General features: G+C 42.0%; 1 long non-coding RNA gene across 1 annotated transcript in view; it reads right to left on the bottom strand.

Annotated features, from left to right (window-relative positions):
- Positions 1 to 10,910: 10,910 nt before the first annotated feature.
- Positions 10,911 to 23,311, bottom strand: part of LOC105882584 (uncharacterized) — a 30,187-nt gene continuing 17,786 nt past the window's right edge. Inside the window, exons 2-3 of the long non-coding RNA XR_012915744.1 lie at positions 14,840 to 14,920; positions 10,911 to 11,017 (exon numbers count right to left, since the gene is read on the bottom strand). This is a non-coding gene — a long non-coding RNA (uncharacterized LOC105882584). The remainder of the gene's footprint in view (positions 11,018 to 14,839; positions 14,921 to 23,311) is intronic.

Raw genomic sequence — 23,311 nt, 5'->3', positions numbered from 1 at the left:
ATAGGATGGAAATGAGAGCACCTCCTTGGCTGGGTAGCGTGAGCATCAAAAGAGGAGATATGTGTTAAAATGCCTTGTGTATGGCAGATACTAACACATCTTTGCAGAAGCAGAATAAAGTACAAAAGCCAACAACCTTGGTTTTATACTGTGTTCAGAGAAAAAACAGCAGCTGCTTTATACTTAATAAACAACACAATATTATCTCTGTACTTCTTTATTTCCTAACAAATCTGTCTTTCCTCGCTACTTGGAATAAGTAGGGAGAATAGAAGATAGAACCCATAGTTGTTCATATTTCACATTCCCCTAAGTACTCATAGCATATAATAGGAATCCAATAAATATATGCATATGGTGACTTGATTGTCTAGTGGCAAAAAAAAAAATAATTTTTTTCAGAAAGACTCCAAGCAGGATACATAGTCCCAATTACCCCAGCACTTGTCTATGACTGACAAACCACTCATTCACACAGAGGCCTGTCTCTCCTCCCCTGGAGAAACATGATTAATGTCCTTTCCCCCTTGTCCTTAATGTTCAAGAGTGGAGGTCTAAAGATTAATGAAGTCAGAGTCCCTTGGAGATAACTTGAGTAAGAAATAGGCTGTATTGTTGTCTTGTTTTAATGAATTTGAAAATTATCCTATATTGTTCAAATGGCAACTGACTCATCAAAAGTGGGTGTTTGGACGTGATAAATGGAAAGTCTGAGGATTTTCTCATTAATTAACTTGGCTGTGAAAATAAGCACTGGCCCAAATTCCCAGTGAAATAAAAACAGACCAAAAGGTAACCAAGAAGCCAGGCTAGTATGGAGTGGCATAAATTCTGCCCTAGGCATAGACTCAGACTCTTGGCACTCAAGTAATAATTTTATATATGTAATATATCGCTTTCTGTATTTTCCAAATTTTCTGGAATGAGCACATGCTATTTCATAATGAAAACTTAATTTTTAGAAACACTATTAAAAATATTCATATGTATATAACACAAAATAAATATAACATGCAATGAATGTAATAACAGAGTAAAGTAAATTCTATATTTATTTTTCTGTTTATATGTGTTTTGAGTCTATTTTATTAATGCTCCATAATGTTATTTGTTCTTTATTTTGTTACCAAATAAATCAAGAGTTTTAGCTACAAGAAACAGAAATTATATCTGACAAGCATATACCAAAAAGGAAGTTTGTTGGGAAAATATGGGGAAATTCAAAAGGAAAGCTGAAAGCCAAGCTTAGAAAGACAGGAAGAGGAAGCGAGTACTCCAGGGTCCCTCAGGAACTACACACCGGCTGATCCAGGCACCCTGTGACAGCCAGTGAGCTCAAACCACCCACCCTGATTCCCATCCAATTAAGAAGGTTAGATAGGGTCAGCCCAAGGAGGGCCATGGTTCTGCTCATGGCTAGGGGAGAGTAGGGAGCCTTGCTAACTGTCTCAGCCAGATGACATCCAAAGACTTACCTTGTTTGCTCTCCCAAGTGAGTTTTAATCTTAGCCCCAAAGGAAATGAAATGTATGTTGGACAAACAAAAACCACAGATGCTGACCACTTTAGGTGATAGCTTTTCCCCCACAACTGTTTGTTTTGGTTTTTTTTTTTTTAGGTATAATTAATATATAACAATAATGTTTCAAACTGATCCCTAAATCCATTGCGGAACTGCTCCAATTGTTAGAAAATCCTTTCATAAGTGGTGATTCAATTTCTGTCTCTTCATACCAAAAGTGAGGTCAAGACGGTGGTGGAACTGGAATAGAATGAGAATTGCAAAACCCAAGTGAACTTGCCTAAGCTCTCACAGTGTGTAAGTGGAAGAGACTGTATTGTTTGAGGATCAGTCCAGAAAGCTGAGATAGGCAGGAGCTTGGAGGTGAGAAGGAGAAGATGCACAGGTGGTGTCAACGCCATGCTTCCAAAGGGCTGCCTACCATGTTGTTCTCTCTTCCTCTGGAGGCTTCAGTTAGAACCAATGGATAGAAGTGCAAGGGAGACAAATGTCATCTCAGCAAATGGTAGAACTTGTTAACAACCAGAACTGCCTCACACTGGAAAGTTGAAAGCCCCCATCTCAAGGAATAGGCAAGTAAGCAAGTAGGAATTTCAGCATGGGATAGGGTTGGGTTATACAATCTCTAAAGGTTCTTTGAACCTTGAGAGTCTATGGTGGGTCCTATGAGCGTCTTCTGTTAGTTTCCACCCTAACATACATCCTGCTAAAAGGGGTTCCTCGCCTTTCACAGCTACTGAGTCATACTCATGCCTCCGACCCAGCTTCTCCTTTTCTCCTGGTTTGCTTGCAAACCTCTGTTTGTGGAAGAACTCTCAATCCACTATTTGCTACAGGAGAATGTTGGGATTTCTTCAACTGAATACGGCAAGTGGGAGAGAGGAAAAGCACGAGCAGTAGATTCTGAGTAAGAATTCTTGAGTTTAAATCTCAGCTCTTCCACTTACACACTGTGAGCTCTTAGGCAAATTCACTTGGGTTTTGCAATTCTCGTTTTATTCGTATGTAAAAGTACAATAACAATAGTACTAATAACCTGTCTTACAGAGTTGATAAAAATATGTAACACCTGGTTTTTGAGTCCTAATGACAGCACTAGATTATTTTCATCCCTTATTTTATTTACTACTTCTAACAACCCCATGATATATAGTGTCTATAATTCCTATTTCATAGATGACAAAACTGAGGTTTAAAGAGATAAAAGCATTTGCCTAAATGTTGAAGCAAAAATTCAAATCAACCGAGTCTAATTCAATAGGCTGATCACTTTATAAAGCCAGACAGTTGTCAAAATTAAGTGAACTGTCATATATTATACTGGACTTAATAGAGGGTTTGGCACATGATAGGGACTCAGTTAGTTCTCCTCTACTCATATCCTTGTGACTTAACTCTTCTAAAAACTCCAGTGAACCAACATTCTTCTTTAAATGTTATGCCTGTGTTGCCTTCCTCCTCAGGCTGGGCACAAGATGGAGGCAGCAGTTCCACAATCAAATCAAGACGCCACAAAATGTTCTTGTTCTTTCTCAGGAGCCAGAAAACTCTTCCTAGAGGGCCCCCCACCCCCACGTTTTACATAACAGAGTTGAGTTCACAGTCTTATTCCCAAACCGATCACTGGCAAAATGAGAGATTGATTGAGTAACCCTTGAGCCAACCGCTGGAGGTAGTTGGCTTCCAAAATCTGCCTTTTGCTTGGAAGGAAAAAAGGAGGTAATTGATGCTGGTAGGTTAGCAACTGTCTCCTCTCTACCCCTCTTCTCCTGATGAGAAAGCTGAGGCTTAGAGGGGTTTAATTAATATGTCTGGAGTCCAAGGGCAGGGGCGGGGCTGCAGCAAAGGAAGTGTGTGGCCAAGGTGGTTTTTAGGTAAGGAACAGGCTTGGGGCCATGGCAGGATGTGGAGAGGATTTAGGGCAGTGGTTCTCTCCTATGCTGCCCATGTGGGTTACTTTAAACAGCACTGATGTCCAGATCTCACCCCTAGAAATTCTGATTTACTTGATCTGGGGGGCAGCCTGGGCATTAAGATATTTAAAAGCTCCCCAGGATATTTCAATGTGCAGCCAAGGTAAGAACCACTGGTTTAGGAGGAGAGCTGTTGCAAGGTAGAAGGGTGGAGGCCAAAGGCATGGAGACAACAGGGTAACAAGGAGCCTGTCTCCTTCTTCTCCCCATTAACTGCTACCACTTACTGAAGACTCCCATGTTCCAGGCGTAGCTGTGCCCCTGACATGACGTCCAGTAGGCAGTCAGTAATTGAATGAATCACAGATGCTTTGCTCATAGAACAGAACATTTTCAAACAATCTCCACAAAGTAATAATGTTCCCATATTACAGAGGAAATGACAGAAATGGTAAGAAACTAAGTCTGACTCCATGCTCTCCAGGTCCTGTTGTCAGGCAAAGAAATCAGGAGTCTGAGAAGCAAAACTGGGCCTTGGAGAGCAGGGGCGTTGAAGGACGAGCAGAAGGCCTCCTCTCCTCACCCCTCCCTCCCCTCCTCTCTCTTTCTTCCCCTGAAAGCCTCTCCCAGCATCTCACTCTGTCTGGGACCTCCCCGCATCCCCTCCCACCTGCCTGGGAACATGGGCCTCCTGGGAGAGAGGGGAAAGGACTGAAGCTTCCTGACTGAGGCCTGGGCAGCAGTCAGGACCAAAATCCTCATTTCTGAGAAAACCCAGTGGCAGGAAAAGGACATGACCCAGTGAACTGGGAGGCTGGGATCTAGCCTGGACTCAGCGCCTCACTTGTGGCGTGACCTTCAGCAAGTCCCTTTCTATTTCTGGCCTCCAGTGTCCTCATCTGTAACATGAAGAGGTTGGTCCGGAATCTATAAGCCATTAGCTCCAGTGCTCTTAGGTCCTGGCAGCTGATGTACACTAATGGGGCAGGCTGGGGACTGTGGGCAACTAGCAAGCACAGGCCCTGTCCGAAAGGGTGGGAACTTACTGAATTCCTGCCTGTTGTCACCGTAGAGGTGTGTGGGCTCAGCATTGTGAGAGCATCTGGTTTGTTTTTCAAGAAACTCTAAAGTATCTCTATTTTATGTGCAATCTCCTGGTTAACCTGTTAGTTAATGATAGTAATAAACTTGTGCAAAACAAACAAAACATGAATGCGGACTGAATGAAACGGCTGCTGCTGTTTGATCTGTGGGCTAAATGGTCTATAAGGCCCCAACACTTGCATTCTGTGATTTCTAAAAGAGGGGATATCTGACCTCATATTGTAGAAGGCAAACACTGGCATTTCTGTTCTAACTGAAAAGGGAATCAACCCAAATGGCACAATCCTCATTATTAATTCCTGGGACTTTGTTATGCATTTATTTCGCGGGTCCCTGTGAAAATGAACCCCTCTCCAAAACTCTTGATGATCCCACGTTGAAAGCTAAGGCCCACCCGCTTTATGGAGAAACAGTGCCCTCTGCTGGAAGAGTGGTGCAGGCAGCCACCTTTGGCACTGAGATAATTTAATATTGGAAAGAGTGGATTTGTTTGTTTTCCCTTGAAATAGATTTAATGAAGAATAATAAATAAAATAGAAATGCATATTTATGAATGGTTTGATGTATGCTAGGCAGAAATTGGGCTTTCATGTATCCATTTGGGAGCAATTACTCTTAATCTATCAAAAAAAAGTCCAGGATTAGAGAAAGGAAGAAAACATTTGTTACGTCGACTGACGGCAATCTGGAATGGGCAGACCAGGAGAGGAAATTGAAGTCTATGTCTCCAGACTGTGTCCTATAAAATAAGAACCTTTATAATAATGTATTGCAAGCTTATAAGTTTTAATGGTTACTTTCACTGCATTCTTTTAATAGATCTCCCCAGTAACAACTCTCCAAAGCAGGTATTATTATTATCTTCCTTTGACAGATAAACACAATAAGGTCCTAGGAGTTTGAGTGACCAGATGGAGATTCCTTCACAATTAAATGACAGAGACAAGCTTAGGTAAGTTGCTTAGGCTCTTTAAACTTCAATTTCCCAATTTGTAAAACATGGATAAAAACAGTATCTACATTTGCAACAAGAATTAAATGGGAATATATTTGCAAGACACTTAGCACAATGCATGGCCCAGAGTGAGCCTAGTACTTACTCTGTGTTAGCTACTACCACCAACCCAATGCTCACAGCCCAGGTATTCTGACGACTCATCCTGTGCCTTGTCCACTACATTGAGCAATATCTGGAATGGTCAAAAGAGGGGCCACAGTCCTGATGGAGTTGGTAACAGTGGCCCCAAACCCTAAAAATGTAGTCCATCTTTTTTGAACATTAGTGACTTTGTCAATAGCAATTAAGATCTTGAGTTGCATTATAAAAATAGATTGTTCTAAAAAAGAGAAGTTATGGCTCCATGAATGGTGCACCATCCTCACCATGCCAGAACTATTGTGCAGACTCCTAAGCTCACATTTTTATAAGAACAGTGACATGCTAAACGATATTCAAAAACAAGAGGTGAGGGGTCCAGGAACCACATCCAAGAGGAATTGTTGAAGGAACTGGGGATATCGGGCCTGGAGAAGAGAATGCTTAAGGAGCACATTCATGTATTCATTCCTTTATTGTTCATTCATTCTACATTTGCCGAGTGCTTCCTCTGTGTGTGGCACTGTAACATGTGCTGAGGATATAGCGAAACAGACATTAATGTCTGGTCTCATGAAACCTAATCTAGACATGATCAAAGGATAATAGGGGGTTGTCATGTGGAGAATTAGCCTTGCTCTGGGTGAACCCATATAACAGAACCAGGGCTACGCAGAAAGTAGAATTGGGTAGAAATCTTAAACTGGAGGGGCTGGCTCAAATGTGAGGACTACTTATTGCTGAGAACATCGTAGATGAGTCTAGAAGGCCACTGGGAGGTTGTAGAAGGGATTGGATGTGGGGTTGGCTTGGAGTGGGATTTGGCCTTCTTAGTTCCTAGACACCATGGATGCACTGACTGAGCCCAGACTGCTCTGGGAAGGCCTCTAAGGCAGCCACTCGTCCTTTCACTCTGGAATGAAGAACAAGGACCTGACACCTCTTAGTCTGGGCCTCCTTTCTTAAGCTCTGTCGTCTTGGTGGTCCAGTGATACTGTGGTCCTTTCTCTTCTGCTCACAAAAAATTCTTCTGTGCAGTGTCCCTTAAACACAGAACAGGAAAGAAATTGGTAGCAAAAATCTTTAATATAGGACATGAATTTTTCAAAAGTGCATTATAAAATAAATTCATCTTGATTATCAATAAAATAGGAGCAAAAAATAAGCAATAGGAGTGAGAGAGGGAAATCACCCAACGATAACCGCTGCCTACAGTACTTCCTTCCTTCCCGTTTAAGATTTGATTTTATTTTTTAAGTACATAGGATCACACCAAATCATGCTGTTTCACTTAGGATTATTCAAAAGAAGTTTTTCTTTAAAAGCTATTATAAGCTTTTATTTGTAATCCTATATTGAGTTGCATGCTTATGTTATTATATAATATCATATTGAGGAAATACACCGTAGTTTATATGTCCATTCTCCTAGCATTGGCCATTTCCAATTTTTGATGTTATAAAGAGTTCCCAGATCTAAACATTCTCTGACTATCTGAAATATGAAAAAATACTTGTACATAAGAATGTTTGTTGTGGTTTTTCGATTCCTATCAGCACACTCCCACACCCCCCACCGCACGCACACGCACGTACACACAACACACACACACCCCTAACTACTTACTCTTTACTGAACAAGCCAAAGTCTCTTGACATGGCCCATGCTGTTCCCCTTTCTGGAATATCCATAACCCCCCACCCACCCTAGCACACTGGCTCATGCTTTAAGATCAAGCTCAAACAAATGTCATCTGCTTTGTGAGGCCTCCCTCTCAGCTCTCTCAGGTCCCTCTTCTCTGACCCACCGCGCTTCTCTCTTATCTCTCTGTCAACTGAGCAAATGAGACACTTGATTAGCTACTTAGAAGGTTAGTGAGTGACCACACTGCTGGCCAATTTCTATAAGGGAAAGGGTCTAGCATCAGGGCTAGAAAAGTCACGCATGCGTGCATCATGCATGTATGTAAAAGCATTCCTCTTTCCTGTCCTTTCTGGATTAGTTAGCATTGTTCTTACAGGATTATGGCACTGTGGTGCAGGGAAAGCACTGTGGTCTAGTCCTCGGTTCTAATCCCCCCTCCCACCTTCTTCTAACACATCTTGAATAAAAACCATATCATCAGGCACTGAATTGGGCTCTAGAAATGCAAAACCAAACAAGATGTGGTCCCTGGTCTTTAGAAACCTAGAGTTTAGTGAAGATGACAAACACATTGATGTAAAAGTGCACAGAATCTGCACAGGAACTGGGATAAGAAGTCCATATAGGCTATGGGTTCTGGGGAATACAGGAGGAAATGGTGTGCTCTATGGGGCGGGGGGATTAGTGTTGGGTGGGGAGTGGGCAAAGTACCAGTAAATGCCCCCTGGGTGGACCAGAGAGGAAAGTGCATATGCAACCAGATAGTGTACTAAGAGATCCACCTCAGTGGTCAGATCCAGGTTCCCACTATTAGTGGATGATATGAGGATTAAATTAAATGAGATAACATGTGCAACGTGCTTAGCTCCATGACTGGGTCTTAGCATGAGTTCAGCCAAGGGCAGCAGTGCCAGATTGTCTCTTGGCCATTCAGTACCATTTCTGCCCTTCTATGTTCCCCTTTGTAACAAGGGTATTGGAAGCCTAGCAGCTATCTCCTGCAAAATCCCTATTCCCAGAATGTATTAGTTTGCTAGGGCTGCCATAACAAAGTCCCAGAGATCGGGTAGCTTTAACAATAGAAATTTATTTGCTCACAGTTCTAGAGGCTAGAAATCCAAGATCAAGGTGTTGGCAGCATTGGTTTCTTCTGAAGCCTCTCTCCTGGGCTTGTGGATGGCCACCTTGTCTTCATGTCTTCACTTGGCTTCCCTCTGTGCCTGTATTCTAATCTCCTCTTTTTATAAGAATACCAGTTAGATTGGATTAGTGTCCACCCACATAACCTCATTCTACTTTAATGTCTCTTTAAAGGCCCTATCTCCAAATACTACAGTCACATTCTGAAGTACTGGGAGTTAGAGCTAAACATATGAATTTGGGGGGGACACAGTTCAGCCCATAACACAAGAGTTTCTGGATTAGAAGTATACATGCAATATTTTAAAGGCAGAAGAGAAGCAAAAGCCATTATTTTGGTTTGGGGCAGGTGGCAGGCATAAGATTTTTCCCTTTGACTGCAATTTGCAGACATCCTCTTGCAAATTGCTCACTTTGCTGCTGCAGACAGCCTAGAGCCCTAGCTAGCGGAGCTTCCTGCCGTTGCTGCACTTCCTCATTTCCTGAACACTGGCAGTGGTTCCCCTAGCCTTTGTTTTCCTGGTTCTTCCAACAGCTTTGCAATCTTCTAATTTCCTGTATAAAATTCATTCCCGTTTGAGATACCTACAGTGGCTTTTGCTTTTTTTTTTTTTTGGCTTTTGCTTTTGACTAAACCCCAGAGGCTCCAATTGCTATTATTTCAAGTGGAATGGGAAGGTAGGCGAGTAGAAGCGAGTTTCAAGGGAACCGTTAAAGAGAAGAGAGTGGCAAGTCAGGCATGAACAGATCCTGCAGAAACTGGCATGTAACTTGAAATTTATCCTATGGTCCAGAACATTATAAATTTTTCCCATGGAAATAATCTCTAACGAAAAAAAAGAATAAATTTGCATTCCCCAAGGTCTGGCATCAACTGCTTACAACTAAGAGAATTTTTTGAAATCTTTCAACTCATGCAAATTTTTCATCTTGGCTATAATATATATTCATTTGTTTTAATATAAAATAATGTTTTTCATTACCAGCCATCAAGAAAAACTAGCATTCTAAAGTGATAGTATGTTTATCCTATGGCTTTGAGTACTGTCTGGGACCCAGGCACACGCCACAGTCTGAGAAGCACGGCCCAAGGCATTGTGGAGACATTGAATGGCTTTGAGGAGCAAAGTAAAATAAAGAAATTGCTTTTCTAAATGATCCCTGTGCTGCTGTGTAGAGGCGGGGAGATATGATAGAAGGCTGTTGTAATAATCCAAGTGAAAAACGATGAGACATTGACGGAAGACCCGGTAGGGAAGATAAAATGAAAGGAGCCAAGACAGGTAACTGAGAGAGCTTGGGAGGTTCGCTTCACTTCTGGAATTCAGCAGAATACAGAGGCTGAATCATATGACAGACAAGATCTCCCCCAGTCCAAAGACCCTGTAATGTCTCTCTGCTTGTCTTTACTCTCCCTTGTGCTTGCTTCTTAATTTATTACAAATAGTCATCGTTTATTTCACTCAAAGGCCAGCTAAGGGAACATTTGCTGCTAGTTTTGCCAACTAGACAAAATTGTATAGACATGTTTATTTTAAAGGAGACAAGTAAGTTCTAGATATAAGAAGCAGTGATATTTTGATAAAGGTTTCTAGTGATTTCTAATTCTAATTTTATAATGTTACCCAGCATACAAAAGGCACTCAATAAATAACTGTTGAATTACCCCCCCAAATGAACAAATGATGAGTTACATATCTCAAAGCATTCAGATGCTTCTATGAGAAGCCCTCCCTTACATGATCTGTGCAAACGTATCTCATCTTGATACTCCAGCAACAATTCAGGGCCTTGTCATACATGTGCTGTTTCTTCTGCTCACTGTATCCTTTGCCTCTCAGCCCATCCAATCACTTGTCATAACTCAGTTCTGACACACTCACATAGTCAGAGAAGAGTGTAGCTATGTAAAATGGACATGGGCATTACAGTAGCATAGACCTGTGTTCACACTCAGGCTCTCATACATATAGTGAGAAGCTATCCCAGAAGCTCTTTCTCTTACACTTTTGTTTCACTGGGTGGTAAGTAAAACAAGAAAGAAAAACTGACCAAAGCCATCATTTTCCATAGTTCATTTTCCATGAGCCACATTTATTCAGGCAGATCAACCTGGTGACAGCACCAAGCTTTATACTTGGCTTTATTGAGTATCTTAAACTGCTGCCCATGTGACAACCTGGCCATGAGTTGAATAGTAAATGTATCTGATGACACAAAATCTCAGCTATGGATGTACCAGAACTTTAACTTCATCCTGTTTCTGGATTTCAACTGGGTCAGTCATGTTCCCTAAGCTTGGGCATTGCTGTGCTGGAGGGGTCTGTAGTTTGGTTGGCCAAAGCTGGGCAGGGAAACTTGAGAACTCCCATCATTCACACTCTGTTATTTGTAGCTCAGTGAGGCAACTATGGCAAGACAGTGGGGAGCCAACTGGAAGGGTGGAAGCCCTCATCCTCCCACCAAACCTGCACCCTCACCTTGTGCCTGAGACCATCTGGTTGACCCACCAGGCTCATGATGTTTCTTTCCACCCATTGTCAATACCTTGGCCTTTGAATTCACGGATACATTCAGCTGCCACCTTCACTCTCAAGCCTGTTTTCCAGAAGAAACACAGAAATACCTGAATTGTACTTTTCTCATTATACATACAGAAGCTTGAACAAAATAAAATGTACCTAAAAGGCATGAAATTATAAGCACTGTGAAACAAACTTCAAGGGGATACCAAACCTATTTATATACAATACAGTTTTCACATTGCAAACTCAGCATCAGCAAGACCATCCTCTACTAAAAAGTAATTTTTGAGACATACTAGATTTCAGTCTTTAAGTAAATTTCGTAAACTATCTCAGTTTCAGTTTCTTCAGTATAACTTGTGAACAGTAATATCCATTGTAAGACCTCAATAGAACATATTAATATTTTATATATGTGTATATATGTGTGTGTATATATAAAATATGCCTGGCACACAGCAGATGCTCAGTAAATAGTGTCTATAATCATACCTCAGTAAACGCTACCTTTCACAGACTGTGTTCCCTTCCTCAGTACTAGGCATACAGAATTTCCTTACCTATTAAGTGGGGAAAATCATATCAAATTCATAGAATTGTTAGGGCTAAATTAGGTGAGACATACATTTTTTAGAATTCTTAAGAGTTCTAAAAATAAAAAAGTGTTATCACAATTCTCGTTTGCACCATGTTAAAACTTACCATGCTTGCATTAGAGTTCTAATTACATGTTCATTGTACGCCTTCATGAAGCTATACATTCCTTGAGTTTTTCATGTGTATTTGGGGAACAGATGGTGAATAACCCGCATTCAGTATCTACCATGGATCAGGCTTTGTGAGGTGCTTTTCATACATTATTTCCTTGGATCCTCCTCCAAACTCTGTAAGAAGATATCAAACCCCCATCACAAGATGATGACAGGCCAAGAACCCTGGACCGGGTATGATGCCATACTCTTTGCATCACATCTCTGCACTGTAGCCTAGGACCGAGGCCAAAGCAGGTGTTCAATACCTGTAGAAGAATGCTCCCATGGATTTAGGAGGCCCCACCTTGCCACCAAATGCTTGCTAAGGCTCAGCACTTGAGAGCAAACACTCTGAAGTCAAATGCCTTGGCTCTTCCACTTCGCAGCTCTCTGACTTTTGACAAGTTCTTAACCACTCTCTGCCTCAATTTAAATCAATTGTAAAGTGGAAATCATGACAGCATCTCCCTCATATTATGTTTGTTTTGAGAATAAAAGAAAATAGTGTATATATAGATTATTTTGCATAGTGCCTGGCATAATATAGTAAGTGTAAGTGCTCAATACATGTCACTCCTGAATAATTGGCTGTCAGATCCCCTGAGCAGAACTGCTGGAAAGACTCAGGAAGGAAGCTGCCCATCCAGCATGGCAGGTCAGAGACCTGGGAGCCCACAGGAACTTGGGTACTATTGCCGGTGAGAAGTGAGGCCCATTTCCAGCTGTAACAGTCCCACAGTTGACAAGGGGATGGTGTTCATTTCCTTCAAAAGTTGTTTTGTTCTCTTTCCAAGGCTTTAGGGCAAATGCTGGCTCAATAGGAAGCTCTCTGAAGCCGTGAGTCAACAGTCACTCATGCTAAAAGGTGAATCACACGCCAGAGTATGCAGTCCACAAATGGTGTGGGGGTGGTACCTCTCATAGAGACTGATGATGCCCCTTAATGAGTTGTTTGTGATCACAGGCTGCTCACGAGCATTCATGAGAACAGATGTGCCAATTAATTTCTCACGGCCCCTCCACGCTCCTTCAGAAAGGGCACAAATCTTGCTCAAAAATATGTTGAACTTGGGAATGAGGAGCGTCATTTTTCTCGTCCCCCAGGCCTTTTCAAAAGTTGGCCTGGCTAGGAGTCAGAATGAAGAGTCGGAGATTTGGATATTTCTAGGACGTGTGCTATTCATGTTGAGGTAAAACAAGAGAATTTCTGAAAAGCTTACTGGAGGGGGGATTTGGGAGCCAGGGGCAATTTTAGTGTTATGATAGCCTCACCCCTAAATTTTTACTCAGTTATAAACATTTTACCAATGCCTTGGGGGTACTGAGTCTTATTCTGTATCTGTGACACATAGATCTGTGAAGTCTGGCACTGGTGATGTGCCAAAGTGCCAGGGTTTGAATTTGAGTTTGGGGCAAGTTATCTAATTTCTCAGTGCCTGGATTTCCTCAAAGAGAATATGGGGACTTCAAAATACCTACCTGGTAGGGTTGTTGCGAACATTCATTTGTCTACTGCCATGCTACCCAAAGTGGGATCTGAGGCCCACACTGGTCTACAAACTGTTACCAGTCCTTTATCAGTTAACTACAGAAAGTGAGAGCCACCTTTTAGAAACCTTTGTAGCAATCACGCTTTACCACAACGGTTTTAGTATATTCTACAAAGTATCAGTGCATAGTAGATAAATTAAAAAAAATGTAAAAAATTGTGAGGAAGACCAAGCTAGAAAACTAGAGAGGCCAATGGGAGAAGAGATGCTCAGTCAGTCCCCACATAGACCAGTCATCTCAGCCTGGGTGCTAGAAGTGAGTGAAAAAGTCTTCAGAAGATTCCAGAGCCAGCCACCATCTCTGACTATAACTATGTGAAAGACCCTCAGTGAGAACCACTCAGCTAAACAGAACAGTAAGAGAAGATTATTTCACATGTACACCACTATGTATGTTTTGGAATGATATGTTAAGTAGCCAGAGATAGCCAGAGCATTCTGCTAGGGTAAAATTTTTGGTCTTTCTACCCCTTACTAACTTATCAGTGATTGGTGGCTTGGCAATAGTTTAACCTCCATTAGTTTACAATCCTGTATCAGCCAAGGTTAAGTAGTCAAGACTGCTGTTCCCACATGGCTGTTTCTTCCCATTCCATGATCTATAGCCTTCTCCTTCTACTCTGCAAGGGGACTGGCTTTTTCTTGGGGGAGGGCTGCTTGCCTAGCCGATCCTGCCTGTGATTGGGTGGGTAAGTATGAAGAAGCCAATTTTGCTTTGGGTCTAGGCTACTTTCTCCAGTCCTGATCTGATACATCGATCACCTTCTCTTTGCCTCAATTGGTTCAGAACCAACAGCAGGTAGTATCTGGATTGGCACTTTAGAGAGACGCCCAGCTCCCTTATAGCTCTGACAATAGCAGAATAAATGGTTGGGTATTAGGCAGACTCCTAATTTGTCCTATGTTCTTGCTTCTATGCAATTCTTGCCCATATTGCTAATAACGTGTTTAATTTCCCCAAAGTTACAAATGAGCTAAACCAATTATAATCATGGTTAGTAAGTTTGCTGGTTTTCTCTTGACTCTTTTGATGGATTGCTTACATTATTTCTTGCAAAGAGCAAGACAAAAACTTTCCACGAAAGCCAAGTTGATAAACAAAGCCCCAGAGACTGCCATCACATCCTCTGCAAGACTCAAACGCAATCTCTAATTTCCTCAGTCACCATGAGGCTAACAATGTGCATCTGCTTTATTGAATTCTTTTGTGCCTTTATTATTTTTTCAGTTACTGTTTTACTGCATCCAATCCTTCTTTCTGCTCAGGACAAAGGAGGAGAATGGAAATTCTGTTAAGGTCACAAATATGGCTTTTTTTTTTTTTTTTTGCCTATTCTTCATGATGATTTTATTTCATTTATTCATGCATTCACCCAGTCTTTCATTCAGTGAGTCTTTATTGGGGGTCTTCTCTGAGCCAGGGCTTGTGCTAGGTCCAGAGCATATAAATAAATGAATAAATATCTAGTAAAATGAATTAGTTATTGCAATATACATTATCTTAGTTAATCCCTGCAAAAACCCTGTGAAGGGGCCTATCATCTGTGTTTTACAGAAAAGGAAGTTAAAGCCCATCCAGGTTAAGTAACTTACCTAAGGTCCCACAGCCAGGAAATAGCAGAAACAAGATATGAAGACGGGTCTGTATGGGTCCAATTCTATCTTCTCTCTACCCTGTAACACACAGAAAAATATCTATAGAAAGAGTAACTCCACACCTAACATTTTGCTGCTGATTGTAGGCATGGTCATTTGACATTTGATCTGGATGCTACTGAGAAATGAGGCTGCTATCAGCACTTTAGGTAAGTTATAAGTCAGGATTCTGCTCAGAAATCCTACTTGAAGTGGATTAAGCCAAAAAGCTAGGAGTGGGGATTGCTGGCCAAACTACAGAAAGGACAGGGGTGCATCTGATGTCAGGGACAACTGGAGCCACAGACTGCGATCCCATCAGTGCTGTCTGTCATCCCAGCTTCTCTGTGTGATGACTTCACTCTTCCTGATCAGCATCCTGTGTGTGCACCCAAGTTCTGGCAACCTCATGACCAGAGATCGAGGGGCTCCTTTCCCAGAGAAAACTGAAAAAGTCCTAGAGAAAGACTCTCATTGACCTGATTTGGGTTGTTGTGACCAAGGAGATAGACTGTGACAATCGGCTCTGCCAGAATAGCAGACATGGATGGGTAACCACTAGTGAGCCAGGTCAAGAAAAAGTTCAGTTTATAAAGTGCAAATCACTTTTGCAAGGAGCTCTACAATTGGTCATCAGAACTAGGATGGCTGCACAGCAGAAAAGTTAAATGCTATTAGCAAGATCAGTTCCAGGATGAAGCAAATGAAATGGATATAATAATATGAGCATCATATATGCCAGTCTAACCACAGAGCAATTACCTTTAACGTAGACTTTAAATGTTCACCAAAGCAGTGTTTAAAACAGAGAAGAAAAAACACTGGAAATGACATAAATATTCAACAATACAGGAGCCATTAGGTAAATTCTAGTTTGTACTGTCCCTGAGTATGCAACCATGAAAAAATATATTTATGCAGAGTTTAAAATAATAGGGAGAAACATGTACACAGATATTCATAGCATTATTCATAATACAAGAAACATGGAAGCAATCCAATCATTCAACTGAAGAATGAATAAACAAAATGTAATAAAATTGAATATTGTAATATTTGACCATGAAAAGGAATGAGATACTACATGCTACAACATGGATGAACCTTGAAAACCTTATACTAAGTGACAGAAGTTACTCACAAAGGACAGCCTGTTGTATAATCCCACTTATACCAACTATCCAGCATAGGAAAATCTATAGAGACAGAAAGTCAATCAGTGGTTGCCAGAGGCTGGGAGGAGGGGAGAAATGGGGAATGACTGCTGAGGGGATTTCTTTTTGGGGTAAAGACAACATTTAAAAATTAGATAATGGTGATGATTATACACTCTATAAATATGATAAAAACTGAATTATATATCATAAACTATGAATTTTAGGGCATGTGAATTATATCTTAATAAAATTATAATTAAAATATAAGACCTTTATTAGGGAAACAATAACAAAAAAATAGGGAAAATGATGATGGCCTAATAATATTAAAAGACAAAAAACAGGTGTTATGGACTGAATGTTTGCATCCCCCTAACATCTATACGTTCAAGCCCTAACCTCCAGTGTGACAGTGTCAGGAAGTAGGGCTTTTGGAAGATGATTAGGTTCATATTAGGTCATGAAAGTAGGACCCCTGTGTTGGGATTAGTACCCTTATAAGAAGAGTAAGAGAGAGAGAAATCTGTCCATGGAACATACTGAGGAAAGGTCATATGAAGGACAGAGCAAGAAGGCACCATCTATGAACCAAGAAACAGGCCCTCACCAGACACAGATCACATAGCACCTTGGTCTTGGACTTCCCAGCCTCCAGAACTGTGATAAATAAATCTCTGTTGTTTAAGTCTGTGGTATCCTGAGCTGAATATAACAGCCGGATACAAAATCCAATATAATCACAACTATGCAACACAAATGTGCAAAATGAAAAATACATCTAAAAAAGGCTAAAAATGTTAATTCTGTTCTCTTTGAGTGATGCGGATACTTCTTTAAACTTCTATGTTTTAAAATGTTTTTAAAACAGCTAATAGTAGCTAACATTTACTGGCCACTTACTCCACGCCAGGATCCAGGATCTCAACTGGTCCTCGCAGTAATCCTATGGGGCAGGAGCTGTAAATTCCTATATTTTACATATGGGAAATGTAAGACCCAGAGAGGCTGAGTAATTTGTTAATGATCACACAGCTGGTACATGGCAGAGTGGAATTCAAACTTCAGTCTGTCTGAATCTACAATTCATGTTTTTTTTTAAGTGCAAAAAGCAATAAACGTCATATTCTCCCCTGCCCTAATCCCAAATGTACACTCCAAAAAATGTTACACTGCCACAAAATTTTAGCCTTCAAATTTGTGCGTGCACATTTTGATACTGACGGGAAGACAATGAGCCTACGGGGGTGGCTCGAAAGTTCAGGCTGCCTGAGGGAGGAAAGTCTCACTCTGAGGACAGGAACCGGACACTTACAGGACACTTAGTGACTTGTTTCATCCAAGTCACCCTCTTTCACCCTTTCCAGCTTTTGTTTTCTTTCTATAACACATTTTCACTGGCTGAACTGTTGAATCACAGAACCCCAAGGTTTGTAGGACCACAACGAGCAACTAGTCCACTGCCCCACATGATGTTGCCTTTCTGGAACTTTCCGACAAGGGGCACCCTGACTGTTCCTTGCATACGCCTCCAGGAGCAAGTGCCGCCAGCGACACCGTGATCGCAGCATGGCACAGCTCTTGGCTGAGGCTGTGTTCTTGCTCTGAGAGAATTTACTGCCACCACACTATCCGCAGAGAAAGACAGAGCAAATAGGCTGTTGTCCTTACTTTGCTGCCACAGAAAAGGTATTTTGATGGGCTGCAACAAATTGCTTGTCCAGCGTGTTCAAGGTTTATCGGTGTCTAATGACCACAGGAAAAGTCACCAACACCCAATCCAAGCAGCACCTTGCGGCGGGCCAGGCCGCCTCTGACCGGGGGCCTCTTCCTCACTTCCTCCTGCTCCAGTCTTCCCCACCGCAGCAGACGGCACCTGCAGCCCACGCATTGCTTCAGCCAAAAACCTAGGAGTTATTCTTGTTGCCTCCCTCTTCCTCACCCCCACAACCAATCTGTCACCAAAGCCCGTGGATTATACCTCCAAAATACATCTCAATTTTATCTACTTCTCTCCATTGCCACTACCCATGTCCAAACACTATTGTTTCTCATCTGGACCCCTGCTTTCATGACAGTCCCCCCAAAACACACACACACAAACACACATACACACCGCAGTCCATTAACCATCCAATACCCAAAGTGATCTTTTCAAAAGGTACACTTGATCATGCCATCTTCCTGCTTAAAAACCAAATTGCTTTCCACTGCCCTCAGAATAAAAGTCCTCTCTTTTAATGGAAGTCCAGAAGGGCTTCCAAGGGCCCTTGTGATGTGGCCTCAGCCTACCTCTTGGCCCCATCTTACAGAACTCTCCACCTTGTTCATCTCATTTTTGCCTCAGTGACCAGCTTCTGGTTCCTGCCTGCCCTGGGGCCCTCACCCTCCACCATCCTGGAATTGTCTCCCTGTGCTGCCTATCTTGTCCCTGCCCTGGCTCCATCGTCTTGCTATGGCTAGTTCCTGCTCTTCCTCCAAGTGTCGGCTTGGTGAATATCTGATGGACAGTCTTTCAGGCTGAAGGAACAGCCAGAAAAAGCCCTACCCAAGAGCATCTCTGCCATCCTGAGACCAGCAAGTGAGCAAGCATGGCTGGAGTGGAATGAGCGAGGGAGGAGGCCACGGATGGCAAAGGCACAGGCCAGTGGAGGAGTCTAGGCAGAGGAGTTAAAAAAATCGTGCTTGCATTCTAAAAGGATTGTTCTGTAAGCTGTGCTGAGCAAAGATTCCAGGGGATGGCAAGAGTTAAAGCAGGGAAGCCAGTTAGGTGGCTACTGCAGTGGTCTGGAGGCAAATGACAGTGGCTTGGACCATGGTGAAATGAGTAAGGGCTGTGAGAAGGGGCTGCATTCTGGATGCATCTTTGACAGATTGGATGTGGGTGTAATAGAACGCCCAGGATAAAGACTTCATTTCCCAGTCTCCCGGAAGCTGGGTGGAGTCACCTAATTCTTAATTTGGGCTCATGAGAGACAAGGAGAAGGAGATGGGCAACTTCTCAAAGGGACGAAGCATGCCCTCCACTTCCCCTCTTACCTCTGTCTTGCTGGCTGGCATTCAGGTGTAACGCTGGTAGCCACCCTGGATCATGCCAAGGAGGGCAACCCCTTAGGGAGCCACTAAGTGACCCATGGAAGAACGCTAGCCCTGCTCTCAAATGCATGGCTTGTTACATGAGAAAGACACCCTGGCCATATTTAACTCATTTTCTTTAGATCTTTGTAAGAGAAGTCAAACGTTCGTCATACCTAAAATGATGGCCACATGGTGTTCTTCATCTCATCAGCTCCATCAGGAATTTATTTTGCAATCTGATGGTGTAGGTCAACCCAAGTGGACTATTTTAATTTAACTGCATTATTGTATTTAATTCTCGAAACACCACTGGGGATTAAGTGTTATTTTTCCACTCTTCTGTGACCACCCATCAGGTAAGGACCATATTTTAATCATCTTTGTATCCACAGCCCTTGTTTCTTCAGATCAGGGCCTGGCATCCAAAGGCGTCATTTGATGAATCAATGAGTTAACAAATGTAAGTGAAAAGTATGGTTCCCCCTTTTCAAGATGTTAAAAAGAAAGGTTCAACAGAGTTAAGTGATTTGATCCAGGTCACAGTTTGTAAGTGATGATGACAAATAGCCATGTCCTCTGAGTTAACACTTTGCTTCTTATTTTACTTAAAATGAGGGGAGGGAGGAGAAAGAGGAAGTAGAAAAGAAAGCTAAAGGGAAATAAAGAAAGAAGAAAAGAAGCAGTAAGCAGAGAGCCTGCCATTCTTCTGGGCTATCTTGTCTGAAGGGAAGGAAACAAGTGCACACAAGGATTTCCTCCACCCAGTGTCCTTGGGGTGTAGCAGCCTAACCATAGGGGTTCTCGAAGGGTGGCCTCTCTCCAGAGGCAAGAACACACCAGAGCAGGCATTGGAGCTCTCGGCCATTTGAACTCCAGAGCTGCTTCAAGTCTCTTTACCACTGGAACATTCCTGACACTGATACTCTCCCCGGGTCACAGACACTTCTCTAAATGCAGATCATGTAAGAAACCCAGACGAGCAAAGCATTAGCTGCTTGTGTTTGTTGGGAGCAGAAATGAGTGGTTTTTCTTTTCCCTCAAATAGTTCTTGTGTGATTTTAAACCTTCTTGCTTGCACAATCTGAAGGGAAATGATTAGACCCAAGTTGTTGTTTGGTTTTACTTTCTTTTTTAAATCATTGTGCAGCTTTAGTCTGTCTGCTCTACTCATTTAGCAGGGGAGGATGTGGGCGGGGCCAGATGATTTCAGATATAGAGTGAGAGGCAAAAGCGTGACATTCATCTCAGGCTGAGGCTGACAGAAAAGGACCGTGATGGCCAGAAATTACAGAGCCCTCCTCCGTGGGCCAGACAGCATAAGCATGTCCCTGTGACCTTAGACACAACTCACAGGCAGAGCTGGCTCTCACTTGAGGGAGGGGCTGTTTTGAACACTGACTTACAATACATGTTGAGGCCAAAGCCAGATGCAATGTGCACAGAGAACAGCTGAGAAAGACTATTGCCCAAGGCAGTGACATTGGTTAAGTGCCTACCACATGCCAGACCCTGGGTGAGGCCTTTCCACTTATGTTATCTTAATTTCATTTTGTTTCATGTCATGTCATCCTTCCAACAACCTCCTGAGGCAGAAATCCCTACCACCACCCCAGATGGTGGCACTGAGGCTCAGTGAGGACCAGACCTTCCCCAGGCTCACCACTCAAAAATGGCAAGGCCAGAACCCCTGCCTATGCACCGTCCACTCCACCACTCACTGTTCTCTCCAGCAAACATTGCCTTTTCCGTTCTGAGAATCCACCTAAGCTCTGAAGTTAGAAGAAGCCATGAATAAATCAAATGGAAATCAAGATGCAGTCCCTGCAATGGAGTCAGGATAAGGGTGGGTGTGGGTCTACACTTTCCCGCAGGGAAGCTACCCAGATGGTGCTGTGCTGCCTTCCCACGGCCCAGGCAGCCTCGGCCCCAGGCTGATGGGAAGATGCAGAGGCCCCAGGGAAAAGGGGGAAGGTAGCCCCAGCTCTGAGGCTAATGAGGTGTGACTAACCACTGCACTCTGGGCGTTGGAGCCTTCCAAGGTCTCTGGTTTTTTATGCCAGGTCCAGACTATGGCTGAAAAATCCTAGTGGTCATAGTATATTTTCAAAGGCTTAGTCGGATCAGTGAGAAGAATGCCCTGGAATCTTCACTGATGCAGTGAGGTCTGTTTCCAAGACATGGAGCTTAGAAGCCAAGAATCTTACTGAATATCATCTGGGCTGCTTAAAGGAGTAAAATGACAGCAAGTTCAAGGTGTCAGTGACTGTGATGGAAATGGGCTTCAGTGAGCATGAAATTAAATCAAATAAAAGCGTGGAAAACCTTGAAAAAGCCCTTCCCGTCTTAAATGAAAACCACAGAAAATGTATATGAATAACTCCTTGATGTCCAATTTTTTTTCCCAAAGTAAATCCTTTCAAAGGGTTAGAATAGTCCAGGACAGCATGTGGCCATCCAAATACACCCTCATATGTAAATAATTAACACAGTATCTATACTTTCAAAATTGTTTTTACTACCACATTTACCTAAACAATGACTTTTTAAAAGGGGTTATTGGTTTTCATATAAATGTGATAGAATACAATCCATGGCATGAAGACCAACATGGATAAAACACATTGTGGGAGATCTACCACACTTTAAGTTTTCTAGTCTGTATAAACAAAAAGATGGTAATATAAGATTTTGGTTGTTACTGCCTATTAGTAGATTGGTTTCATTATCCCATTAGGAGCTATATCAAAATGGGTAAAGATAGAGACCTGTTCAGCTAAATTCAATAAATATTTGTTAAATACATATGAACCATATACATACCAGGAATTTTACCAAGTATTAGAAAGAGTCCAAATTGAATGAGTCAGATCCCTGCCTTTCAGAACTCACAATTAGGTGGGGGAAATAGAACTGCAGTCATCAACTTTAAGCTCCATATTTTCTCACATCTCTAAAATCAGGATACATTTTACAATTGACCCTATGTCAAAATGTAATCAGTAGGCCGGGCGCTTTTGGTGGCTCACGCCTGTACTCCTAGCACTCTGGGAGGCCGAGGTGGGCGGATTGCTCAAGGTCAGGAGTTCAAAACCAGCCTGAGCAAGAGCGAGACCCCGTCTCTACTAAAAAGAGAAAGAAATTAATTGGCCAACTAAAAATATATAGAAAAAATTAGCCGGGCATGGTGGCGCATGCCTGTAGTCCCAGGTACTCGGGAGGCTGAGGCAGGAGGATTGCTTGAGCCCAGGAGTTTGAGGTTGCTGTGAGCTAGGCTGACGCCACAGCACTCTAGCCTGGGTAACAAAGTGAGACTCTGTCTTAAAAAAAAAAAAAAAGAAAAGAAATGTAATCACAGAGCTTTTTCTTTTTTAGCAGCACATAAAATAGTAGAGTAACTTACTTTCCATTACAACAACATTTAGATTTGATGAAATATGGTAGTTATTACATAAGACAGAACACAGGCCTAAAATAAAGAGGTTTCAAGATTCCTCTTCAAACCTGAAAGTACCACCACCCCTCCTTGGAAGAATATTTGTAGTTGAAGAACTTAAGTTCTAACAAGTAAATAACATAATGAAGGAATGATTGCACAAAAGCACTTACAAAATTTTTTGTTTGTAATAAGAAAACAATGAAAATCTACTGCCGTTTTTACAACTTTAACTGATAATAATGAATATTATACAATTCATTTCCATTTAATTTCCTTTATTTCCTTGAGATTTTCAGGATCCCTGTCTTTCAGTCTTAGTAAGATGGTAGTAAATTTATTTTACTCACCTGCAAATAATATGCACACTATGAGAAGTTTTATTTTCTGGAATCTGATCCTTCACTCAAGAACTCAATTTTGTTTGGATTACATGGCTCAAAGTCATTGTTCAATCCATGGGCCACTGATTTCCCAGAGATTAGGACAATGTAGAAGCTTGAGATGAAAACTAAACAACAAAAAAACTTTGGGTAAATATTTTTTCAATATTCTAGGCTCAGTATAACTGATAGGTATTTCTCAATCAACAAACCCTCCCACCAGTAATTTTCTCCTTCTTAGGCCTTCCATATACCCCTTGATTCAGCCATAGCAGATGACTGCCAAGCCCTCAACATGCCTTGCACTGTTCATGCCCATGATTCTCCCTTTGCCTTGAATATTCCTTCCTTACCTTTCCACTTGCATAACTCAGGCTCGGCT

Source organism: Microcebus murinus, chromosome 2, assembly GCF_040939455.1.
Source record: "Microcebus murinus isolate Inina chromosome 2, M.murinus_Inina_mat1.0, whole genome shotgun sequence".
NCBI lineage: Eukaryota > Metazoa > Chordata > Mammalia > Primates > Cheirogaleidae > Microcebus > Microcebus murinus.
This window is presented reverse-complemented; position numbering and strand designations above follow the sequence as displayed.